This window comes from Amblyomma americanum, chromosome 1 (assembly GCF_052857255.1).
Source record: "Amblyomma americanum isolate KBUSLIRL-KWMA chromosome 1, ASM5285725v1, whole genome shotgun sequence".
NCBI lineage: Eukaryota > Metazoa > Arthropoda > Arachnida > Ixodida > Ixodidae > Amblyomma > Amblyomma americanum.
Genome location: NC_135497.1, coordinates 441,405,148 through 441,418,053, shown reverse-complemented (window position 1 = coordinate 441,418,053; position 12,906 = coordinate 441,405,148).

The window sequence follows — 12,906 nt, the reverse complement described above, 5'->3', positions numbered from 1 at the left end:
CACACCTATCATTTCCGTTCCATTGCTCTCTATTTTATGGGTAACACGTGTTTGTGCACTGACCCACTCTGTTCGTTTCATGTCTCTTAACGTTACACCTATGATTTCTGTTCATAGCTCTCGGCGTTGATCTCAATTTAAGCTGAACCCTTTTCGTTACCCTCCAATTTCTGACCCATACGCGAGTACCGGTAAGATAGAGCGGTCATGCGTTTTCCTCTTAAGTGATACTGGTAACTTGCCATTCAAGATCTCAGAGTATGTGCCAAATGCACTCCATCCCAATCTGATCCTTCGTTATTTCTATTTCATGATCCGGCTCTGCGGTCTCTACCTGTCCTAAGTAGACGTATTCCCTTACCACTTCGAGCACCTCGCTACCCATCATAAACTGCGGTTCCCTTCAGAGACTTGAACAATAACGTTGCATAAGAAAATCATAGGTTCCTCAGGCATTCTCCACTGAAAGCAGGTTCACCATGGCTTACTCGCATTAACCGCAACATCACGATAATCGCAAGACACCAATGGCTGAAGGGGCGTCCTTTAAAGGGCATCTGCTGCTTTTTTCTTGGGTTGTATACAACTACATTGCATTATCTATATGCACATACAGTCTGCACTCAAGCAAAGTTTGACAAATGCAGAAAACTTAAAAAAAAGACATACCCATTCTTGGTGAAAACACGATCCTCGCCACTGGAGTCTGCACTGTTCGGCAAGTGCTATTTTTTCCGGGCTCTTGCATTTGAGACTAGGTTGTAGGAGAAACAAGACAGCAAAATTAGGCATGGCAAAACATCAAGGCGTGGGCTTATAGTAACAGTTGTGGCACACTAAAACTAATACCAAACTCTGCTGGTTTCAACACAGCTTGCCTCACAGAAACTCGTGACTTACAGAAACCAGATCTTGTCAGTTCAGGATTCAGGCAAGAAACAAACAAGTTTTGAAAACTGCAGACTCTCTCTCTCTCTCTCTCTGCAAAGTATTCTCCATGCCTACAACTCCATTAAGAATACATTCCCAGTAGGTGACTTGTTGCATTATTAAAATTTCAATCAAAAGGGACGAAAGAAGTAACAATTGGGTATAAGGCACTGTGGGTGATCCTTCTGAGACCTAGCCTGTGGTTTGTGATGAATAAAAAAGGTGTTTCCTGATCCTAAAATAGCAGAAAGTTTGGTAACAGGCAATCTGCAATGGGTACATGCAAAGAAAATAGTGCAAATGAACACAGACAGCTTTGATACCTCGACTACTCTCTCTTTTGCTATGACTGAAAACCCCTATAAAGGAATTAACCAGCTAACTTACATTATTATAATCTCACGGGTTACAGTGCCATTTTCGAACTGCATCTGAACTTCACTTCAGTCTTGCTTTCTAATTACTTAGCCAAGACATCATGATGTAGATATGAACTTAATCCAGCCCAATTTAGTGGCATATTTTTGTCATATATGAGACATCATGATGTGAATATCAACTTATTCCAATCCAATTTTCGTCACATATTTTTATTGTCATGAACAAACAGCCAAAAACTGATTACGTAAAAGCAAGAAATTCATGTTCCAGCTTAACAATAATAAAAGGGTTGAATTGCCAAGGCTCAAAACAATAATCTTGATTACTTAAAAAGTAACACCTAGGCATCTTGTTTTTTCAGATTTTAGTTTCAGCTGTGCTGAAAATTACATCGTACAGATCCAGCACATTCATATTTAGGACAGGTCTAAGCAATCTGAAGGCTCAGGCTAAAGGCATGCCTTATGTACCCAGTAACCAAGTACATTTTTTTTCTTCAGGACACAGCGAGACTGAATCAGTCCTATCCGTGTTTTCTCAAACAATTGATCCCACAATAATTTTCCTAGCAATTTTGACTATGTGACTTGGATACGTTAGCATCCCTAATCCACTATGAGTTGTAGCAAAGAAATGAAGTTGACACGATTTGGTAGTGCAAGTGGGGGCACCACTTTTCAGATATGCCCTGGGTATTCAATTCTCGCACATCTGCTCGATTTTACCCTCAGTGTCCTTCTAACTGCTCCTTTCATTGTGGCAGGTATATCTTTGATGTGAGAACCCTGAGAACTGATTTGAGACCTGCTGCTTGAAAGGAAGCTACTGGTATTGAGTATGCAAGCTTCGAGTGTATGCTACGCGTCCTGTTGCACTTGCACGACAAACGCCTGGCTGCCTGTTTTAGAGCTTGCTGTTCGTTGTTAGCTGCAGTGTGATAAATGCAGAACCACTCCTGGTTACGCTCATGTAATCATGATGTGCATGTGTTTGCCCGTGTTTACACTTCAAGCAGGTGACTACTGCTCTTCGACGTCTCCAACTCTTATTCAAGTCCGTAATTTAACTTTTTCTTCAACTCAACGACTACGGCAGAAAATAAAAACTGAAAAAGAATGTTTTGAGTTTCTCGAAAGTTCATCCCTTTTCTTACCTGCATATCCCAACGCCCTACAAGGGCATCGCTGCCAGTCCAGAAGAGGCTGTAGCCTCTTCTTTGCTATCTGCTCAATGGCAGACTGGGTAGTGGCTTGAGGTGGCCACAAGCACCTTTCTCTTGACTTTGTCATCCAGTTAGTTGGCACTGCATCGTCTGAGTTCTTTTCTTGTGTGAATGCTACCACGCAGAAAAGGTACTGAGGCTTTGGCCTCTTCCTTTTTCTGAAACGCAAGTATGCAAGGTAAAGCCACAAATATTTAAAGCAAGCTTATGCTTCACTCGTTCCACACTGCTCTTGTCGACACTAGCGAAACTTTTACACGCGTCAGGCGTATTTACACTCGCTATAAAATTTACATTCCCGACAGGAATACTACGGTATAGCATGACTACTATGCTTAGTATTACGCGGAAGCCATACTGCCAACATGAAAACATTACTTGCATTACTAACAAACCATGCAAAACACCTAAGTAGCCGCTTAACATTTCACGTGGACCCCGCGGCGATCCTGGACCAACGTCGTGAATGCCGTTCCAAAGACTCCCAACTGTTCAGTCGTCAGCTATCGTGGCGATCGACAAATGTAGAAAACGGCCAACCGCTTCAAAGCAAAACGCGGCACTACGGTGGAAACATCCCGCGTTGTCAGAGCCCGCGCTTTACAACTTATACCCCTGTCACACTAGCAAATTTATTGTCATTCGGATCGAATGGCATTCGCACCTAATGCCATTAATCTGCTGCTACACGGGAACATTTAATGTCATTAGGTTCGAGTGACATTCGCTATTGAATGAGTTCACGAAACTCAGTTGCATTCGTTCTCGATCCGAATGTGTACTCTGGACAGCATAGCGCAGCAGAAACAAGCGACGCAAAAAATCGTGTGCGCACTGTCAAAGTTATAAATTGTATTTATTTAGTTCTGCTAAAAAATGTTAATTCTGGTGCGAACCTCCTCACACTTGTAGCTGTCGTGGATAGCTATTACTCTCGGTCCTAGCAGCAGCCGACGACAGCAGCCGACTTCAAGCAGGGCCTTTCCCGCGACCGCCGATCATTTTGGATTGTGTGTTTCTTGCTGGTTGGCGTTCCATGTTCGTTTAGCTCGGAAGTACTTAAAGATGTCACTGAGCACTTCACCTTTCAGAAGTCATTCCCACGCTGGCTGGCTGCTGCTTGATGGATGGATGGACGGATGGACGGATGGACGGGTGGAACGGGTGGACGGGTGGACGGATGGATGTGATGGGTGGGTTTGTGCTTGGGTGGAAGGGTGGATGGGTGGATGGATGGATGGTGGGTGGGTAGATGGATGGGTGGATGGGTGGATGGATGGGTGGATGGATGGATACGGCAGAACCCTTTAAATCGGCGGTGGCTCAAGCCACCTAGCCATGACTTGTGAAATTTTACTCTTCTCTTGATTTTTGCTACCAATCAGATAACTTTCGCTTGGTTACTTCTACGCGCTTAAAATCTACTTTCTCTTCACTGTCCTTAAACCGCAATGCCTTGGATAAATCAGCCCCGCTGCTTTTCACTGTAGGGTGAAGCCCTTTACAGAAAAGTATCAAGTGTTCAGCCGCTTCCTGTTGCTATCCTCACGCAACGCACAACGTGTCTATATCGTGGTACCTGACTCAATATGTCTTAGTCCTCAAAACTCCCGTCCTGGCCTCAAACAACAAAGAGCTTCCCCTACAATTATCATAGATATTTTCTTTGGCAATTTCATGCTTCAAACTTCTATATGTTCCCAGTGCTGATTTCTTCAGCATCCCTGTTTTCCACAGCGTTCTCCCTATTCTTTGACCGTTTTCGTAACCCATAATTGCTGGTTTGCCCCCTGCTGCTGTCCACATATTTATTTGTCAACTTCTAGTTCGCTTTCTTCATTTCGTATCAACATTCCTTATACACAGGAGGTATCTGAAAACTTTCCTAGCCCACTGCTTTTCCCCCTTTTTCTAAATTGCTCCACAAATGCTGTCTTACTGCTAGCTTCTCTGCTCTCGAACGAAGCCCATCCCATATCACCCTGTACTCCCTGATTCGGTGTATTGCCATGAGCTCCCAAAGCCAGGCTCCCTACACCACGTTGTTTAATTTCTAACCTTGCTTGAACATCTGGTCTCACGCACAGGACCGCTTACCGAAAGTCAGGCAAGGAACCATCACCCCTTTCCAAATCCTTCTTACCTCTCCATACCAATTGTAATTCCACAGTGCCCCATTTTTTATGACTGCTGCATTCCTACTAGCTTTAATCATGACATAGTTTTTATGCTCTTTCAGATACTCAGCACCGTTATTAATCCACACCCACAGATACTTGTACTCATCCACTACTTCTAGCGTGAACTCCTGTATTCTATGCTCGCCGACCTCATCAATAAATATTATGACTACAGATTTTTTCATAAAAACTTGAAACCTAATCTTTCTCCCTCTGTACCACATATGTCTATCAACTTCTGTATATCTTCCTTGTCGTCATCCATTAGAACTATATGATCGGTGTATATTAGTCCCGGTAATGACTGTTCAATCCATTCTCCTTGCTTGAAAAAAAGAAAGGTTGAAGCCTAGTCCGCTCCTCTCTAGCTTGGTCTCCAACCCTTGCAGGTACAACGTGAACAACAAAGGAGACAGAGGACATCCTTGCCTAAGCCCCTGCTGTATCTCTACAGGCTCCGATACATTATTTTTCCATTTTATAGCACTCTGGTACCTTTATATATATCTTCCACATCCAATGTGCCCATTATGTTCCACAGATACTCTTGAAAAACGTTGTCATAGGCTTCCTTAATATCCAGAAATGCTAGCAATAGGGGCCTATGTTCCTTTTCAGCAATCTCTATACACTACGTCAATGAAAACAGATTTCCCTCCAACCTCCTTTGTTTCCGGAACCCATTTTGTACCTCCCCTAGCACCCCTCGTTCTCCACCCAAGCCTGCAATCTGTCCTTAATAATCTGCATCACCACCCTGTAAACCACAGATGTCACTGTTATGGGACGGTAGTTACATGAGCTTTGTCCCCCTTTCCCTTATATATCATGTTCATTCTACTTAATCGCTATTCATCGGGGACTATCCCATTCATTATCATGTTATTCACTACCTGTAATAAAGTTTGCCTGGATTTTGGTCCTAGCTTATTTATTAACATAATCGGAATACCACCTGGTCCTGTTGATGTGCCACTAGGAACCTTCTTGTCTGCCCTTGCTCACTCTCTTTGCTCAAGTGAAGCTATTGCAGTAACCGGTCTATCCCCCTTCGATAAATTATGTGCAACATTTCTTTCTTAAAGTTTTTCTGTCATCCTTGTTCCAATGTGTTTTATCGCTTCATCCCCTTTTAGTCGAATACCCTGTTCTGTATTAATAAACCTTTGTTCTAGCCTAGTCTTATTACTCAATGCATTTAGATGCTTCATGAATGAGCTGCTTTTCTATCCTTTTATTGACTTTTGACATCCATTGGGCACCCTTTATTCTAATTTTCACATTAATCAAATAGAATGCTTCCCTTCTACACTTAATGAAGTTATCCCATTTTCTGTCCACTTCAACTTCTGGTTCCCCCCTCTTGGAATATCTCTGTGCCCTGGACGCTTCCTGACGTTTCTGTATCGCACTCTTTACCTCGTCATCCCACCAACTCGGGTTTGTGTCTTTTTCTTTTTAGCTTTACTCGCACCTTAGCTAGATATAGCTCCACTAATTGAGTTAGAAATTAAGTCCAGTCTGTTTCACTACCCTAAAAAATTTCTTTCTCAATTTGTTTGGCTGCTGCTTCTAATTGATTTTCTGAGTAAAAATTCCCCTCTCATTGTTCATCTCACTTCAGTCCGACATTGGTTTCTCTTCTGAAACTCAACTAGATACGCTTGTGGTCACTACCTAGACTTCTGGAACCATGTTCATCTATGCTCATTACCCCTAATCTATTATACATCCTCTGTGACATTAGTGCATAATCTATCGTCGAGCGCAGACTCCCTGCCTATTATGGTATGAGCCCTTCACACTTCTCGGTACTGTTGCATACAACTACATCATGCCTGTCACATATGTCCTGCAGCATGCTTCCTTTCGAATCTGTGTACCCAACCAAGTCTTCCATTTGTGCGTTCATGTCGCCTAATATAATTGTCTCGCCTTGCCCTCTTAGCTCATAAATGTCGCTTGGAGTACTTTCTAACATTTTTCAGTTTTCCTCTTTGGCATTAGCTCCTGTTCACAGGTATACAAAGGAGGGAGTGTTTGCTCCCCTGCCACTTTTTCTTTTAGCCATATATTTTCCTTGCATCCAAATTTAATCTTTTGAAAATTCTTACTTTTATGAATGAATGCTCCAATTCCACCTTTCTTTCTGCTGCCCTCTGTTCTATTGCAATATTCCCATGCGTAGTCTGGGTTACAGGGTGGTTGCTTCATGTCTCTAAGATGCGTTTCCACTAAAGCATATACCATTAATTCCTGCCGCCTTAAATGTTCTTCTATTTCCTCCCATTTTAGTCTATTCTTTCCACCTTGCATGTTAACGAAACATATATCTGAATTAACTTGGCCCTGGCGCTTGTGTCTATTTCTTCTCCTATGGTTCCATCGTCCCTTTGATCTTGGTTCTTCCTTCTCTACACTGGTTCTTTTAGAGCTCTGGGTACTCCCAAAAAGCTGTTACCTGACGACCTATCCTACTACCACCCTCTTGCCAGTGGCACCACCGTAGTGAATGCCATCCTGTGCAAAAGAGTGGGGCCTGACCACGTACACTTCAATGTTAACATCCAGTACCCCGTATCTTAGTCGTCGACTCATTAACCTAATTACACGGTTAGCCTCAACGATCCTCCTTTCCGTTTCGCTAGCCTGCCTGTGGACCTCTGGGATTGTGCATATGGTCACATGCACACTCTCAGAGGCCTCTCTAAGCCTACGCATCCCCACTTCTATCTGCTCCTCGAGATTCTGGCTCCTCCCCTTCAGCACATCGTTGAGACCAGCATAGATAACGACAAGGTGTTCGCCATCCATGCTGCGCCCCACCACCTCCTGTGCTTTGGCCATTGCATCTACCAACCATGCACTTCCCTGACTGGGCCCCCACCTGCACCCGCCTGTCCGCCTTCACTGTCGTCAAAACGCCTCCCTCAACCCTCGCTTCTTTCAAATCACCGACTACCAGAACCCTCATCCGCTCTAAACGTTCGCTTCCTGACTGCAACTGCTGCCCTCCGGATCGCACTAGCTGTCTCTCCTACCGCCGTGGGCTACTGTCGCGAGTTTTTACCTCTTTCTCTTCCCCACTCAAAGCCTGCTGCGCTACAGCACTGCAGGATCGACGAGCCTCGCCCCGCACCTGATAATGCTCCGTACTGGGGTGCCCTTCCGGCCGCGACCTGAGCGCTTCTACCTGCTCTTCTAGCTGAGCCCACTTTTGCCGATCCTCTTTCAACTCGCTCACAATTCGCTCCAACAGGTCGGCATTAGCCTCCTCCCTCTTAAGCGACTCGGCCACCTGAGTTTCTAACTTAATCCGTTGCCCTCGTTACACCTTCAGGTCCCCTTTGAGCTCCTTAATCGTAGCTGCCCATGCCCGTTTCAACGTCAGAACGGCCTCCTCAAAATGCTTACATATCTTGCACGCGAAGCCAGCCCCATCTGCCTCGGCTAAACTCCTGAACTTGGTTTCGTCTAAATAGCACCAACGGTCGCACTCCTGGCACTGCACTAACTCCCCGTCCCCGTCCACCTTGACTTTCCTAGTTTGCCGACCCATCGTCCGGCCGACTACGCAACGTAAAAGCCCGCCAAAATTCATTCACAAAAACCTTCGGCACACACACTTCCGCTTGCCTTCCTACCCTTAACTCGGTTTAAAACTACCGCCCGACAGCATGTACAAGCGCAAACAGCAAAAAAGCACTTAGCTTCGGACGTAGTCGCTGGAACTCCGAAAAAAGCGTCCTCCTCCGACGGCGTCACGAGCCTGACTCCACGCGCCGCCGCGCGCCGCCGTGTCAGCCATTTTGGTTGCTTATATTTTCGGATTTGTGGTTGACTTTGTACTTGGCTTGGCTTTTGATGTCTGAAGTTCCGCAGAGTGACCAGAAATTATATTTTAGGCTTATAATATTGCACAGAAATGTTCTCACCCGCTTTTAAAACACTACACAACAATTTGAAACATATTTTATGCGCGTTGATGTGTTTGAATTGTGCTATATTATTTTTCACTAATAATCACTGCCATCATTTTCGAATGACATTATTTTTTACTGTGTAGCACCGAAAGAGACCGAATGACATTCGATGCATCGAATGACATTCGACTGGAATGACATTAAATTTGCTAGTGAGGCAGGGGTATTACTCAGCAAGGCTGTGGTCACATCTTAAGATTATCAGCATGCAAACAACGCTAGTCATAATGCACCGAGAAGTGCAAAAGAGATTTGTACATAACTACAAAATTGCACACAATCTGATAGTTTAACCACGTGAGCCAGGCACTCGCAGCGCAGCGGTGCAGCTTTACAGCCTTGGTACATACAAGTGCGTGTTGTGCCATTTCCACGTGTCGCACCCAAAGTGGCTACTGAAAATCAACGCTAGTACTGACATAAATTTAATTACCTATCTTGGACAGCGCGATGCATCTTTTCGTATTCAACAAAACAAATGACAAAGCTGGTGCTTCACGTTGGACTGCACGCACCTACAAGCTCCAACACGGGCAAAGCTGGCAAGACGGGCAAGCGGGGAAGAACTCGTCCTAAATACGAGCCGTGTTTTTACGTATCACTGCGCTAAGTAGCCTGGCCAAACAGCCGCCAAGCAGTGTTTTTTTTTCTCGCGCAATACTGCGCCACTTGCTGGTATAGCCGCTGCAACTGGACATCGCACTGGCACCCGCAAAAAAAAAATGAAGGGGAGGAAGGTGGAGGGGGAGGTGGGGGAGGCAGCCAAGGAATGCTGTCAATGTGAACAACCTCAGCTCATTGAATAGCTAGAAATGTGAAACGGCAAACAAATAATAAAAAATGAAAAAATTGAAGGAAATATGTGGCTTTCGCGGGACCATAGAATGAGTTGACCGCCAGCTAGCTGGAAATAACTAGCCGAAAGTGACATGCAAAAGGTGTATGACCTCTGACGAGGCAGTCAGTGGTGGTGCTCTGTGTATTAGGGATAGAATTTTTGTTGGTCTCTGCCATCGAAAGAGATGATACGGTGCAGTGGTTTTCGTTGCTGCCTTTTTGCACTGTGTTAAACTTGAAAATAAAGTAGTATACTCGTTGTTCGCGCTCCTCACTCTGTAATATTGTTGCTTTAAGTTTATCAAACTCATGGCCTTCCTCGTGGAGGTGCTTTGAGAGATTGAGCACGTGAGTGGGGTTATTAAATCTTGATCGGAAGGAATTGCCTGTTTGGCCTGTGTATTGCATTTGACATTTGCCACACTCGAGCATGTAAACAACATTACTGGAATCACAACTGAAATCGTCTCAGCCTCGAATAACATGTTTGAAATCTGAATGGGTGCTTTTAGCCAGTGCTGCGGTTTGCATGTGTTTGCAAACTTGGTCTCGGTTCTTTCCGCACGGTGTGCAACCCACCGGCCTCGGTTTATTAACCGCTGAGTGGACGAATATTTCGGCCTTCTGTATGTTGCCTGGTGGACTATTGGAAAAATTTTGGAGAGCCGCTCACTTTGTTCTATGATATTGAAGCGTTTTTTAAGGATTTTGTTAATATTCGGGAGGTTGTCTGTGGACGTAAATGCTAGATTAGAGCGATGCGGTGTTGGCAGGGATTCCACAGGGATGTGATTTTGATTAGTAACTTCCCCCTTTTAATGACATCGTTGATAATAAAAGACGGATAGTGCTGTTTCTTTAGAACTTCGCGCATGTGACTGCACATCGTGCAGAAAAAACCGATGCCAAGTTTGCAAACACATGCAAACCACAGATTTCCCATTCAGATTTTAAACATGTTATCCAAGAAAAATTGCGGTTCCAGTATTCCTGTCGTAGGTAAATTTTTAAACTGGAAAACAAAAGATGCCATTCTCGCCGCACTAACAGTCTGAAGTACACAAAATCACCCTTAGTGAAAATTTTACAGCTACAACGAGAGTCGCTCGTAAAAGGCTTCTTGAATTTGCTAAAAGCCAACCTGGTGCCAGAAAAGACAAATTGCGCTACAAAAATTTGAATATTATAGTGACAGCTGCTACACGTATGACTCGGCCACGGATATGCTATCGTCAACGTTTCGACACACAGGGCAGGCTCTGGTTCCCCTGCAGCCGATTGCAAACCCAGCACATCCTAGGCACACGTGAGGGGTAATGGTCGGGTATCTAAAGCCTTTGTATCAGTTCTTTTCACTAACATCAGAAGTATTTTTAACAAATAAAACTCGTTATCATCAGCAATCTACACGTGTGCTGCAAAAATTATTGTTCTAGCAGAAACCTGGATAACCGCGCATGTCCGTAACTCTGATTTCTTAGCGCTCAACGTTTTGCATTTTCTCGTCGTGATGGTGGACCACAGAGAGGCGGAGGCGTACTGCTGGCGATTTCAACGATATCACTTCAGCATGTGTATGTGTTCCGACTGACTTAGAAATGGTATGGGCAGCAAGAACGCTTTATCACCAAAAAGTCATAATAGGTGTTTGCAATCGCCCATCTTCCTCCCCCACCTTCTGCTATAAACTTCACGATGTAATTAATTCTGTTACTACACGTTTTCCCGCATCTCCGATATTTCTACTCGGTGATTTTAATTTTTCCAACGTCAATTGGAGATTCGACATTCCCAATTTGTCGCCATTCTCGTCTCTAGCAAGTGAATTTTCGGATGTATGCTCAGTTTTCTTATTACAGCAAATGTGCACGCAAGCGACAAGACTAACAGCTAATGTTGCCTATACACTAGAATTAATGCTAACTAGTCAACCCGCAATAGATTCACCTATGACTTATCTTCCCTCAACTTTCCAATAAGTTAACTTGTCTTGAATCTCAGAAAAAAATAACAGTGATACGCGATTATAAGCGTGCCAATTTTCACTCAACAAATACAGAACTCTCTTCTTTTATTGACATTTAATTTTTCTTGATGGCTTCGACAATCGTACAGTTCAAATTAACTGGAGCATGTTTTCGGCCAAAGGAAACGAGCACATTGAACGGCTCATTCTTCAACGCACCATCATCAACCACGCTAATGCTCCCTGGTATAGCAATCATATCAAGCGCTTAACTAATAAAAAGAAGCGACTTTATCGCATCACTAAGCTTTCCCCCAGTGGAGAACATTGGGCTTCGTACTCGGCTGCATCCGAGGCATAGGTGCAGGCAATTAAAGACGCTACGAAACACTTACACTCACAGGTTCTTCAATCCTATGTTCACATCAAATATTAGATAATTTTGGCGCGTGATTAATCCCACGACTGATGAAAATATCGCCCTAACTGACTCTATCGTGACCCTATTCCTTAAGACGGTGTAGTTTAAATTCTTAACAATTCCTTTTCTGAGAACTTTTATGTCATATCTAATGCATACATACCTGCAACTAATAATCACAACTATGTATCTATGCCGCCAATATTATTTTACACGTTTGGTGTCATTAAACTTATTGATAACCTCAATCTTCATTCCGCTCAAGGTTGTGATCTTATTAATGCTAAGGGCCGCCGCAGTGGCCCAGTGGTTACGGCGCTCGGCAGCTGACCCGATAGGCGCGGGCTCGATCCCGGCCGCGGCGGTCGAATTTCGATGGAGGCGAAATTCTAGGCCTGGACCGCGACCGGCCGTTCCCCTTCCCCGCTACCAAGCAATTGCACGCCCCTGCCCCGAGTACTGTATTCATGTGCGGCGCAGTATCCCGCATTTATTTCTATATTATTTATTTGTACATAGTGTGTATTACCCTCTACCCCCTCCTTTCTCACTATCGCGGCCCCTTTCCTTCCCTTTCCATGTCCTCTCCCTGTCCTTTTATTCCCGCTGAGTCGCGCAACTCATCTGCTTCAGGTTCCGATGGCAGATGCCGCGGCTAACAATATCTTTTCCTTGCATTGTTATTTTATTAATAAATAGCGACTAACAAGAACAAATTCTAAAGGCCCGCGTACTGTGCGATGTCAGAGCACGTCAATTTCCGGAGCCCTCTACTACGGCGTCCCTCATAGCCTGGTTCGCTTCGGGACGTTAAATTCCTCCTATAAATTAATAATGCTGTTTTTGAAGAACACTTCAGCCTATGCTTCCATTATGATAAAAAAAATTTACCAACAATCTTATGACCAACCTGTCCTACCGAAAGAGTGAAAATTGGGAAGGTCATCCCTGTCTACAAGTATAGCAGAACATCTCCCCTAAATTAT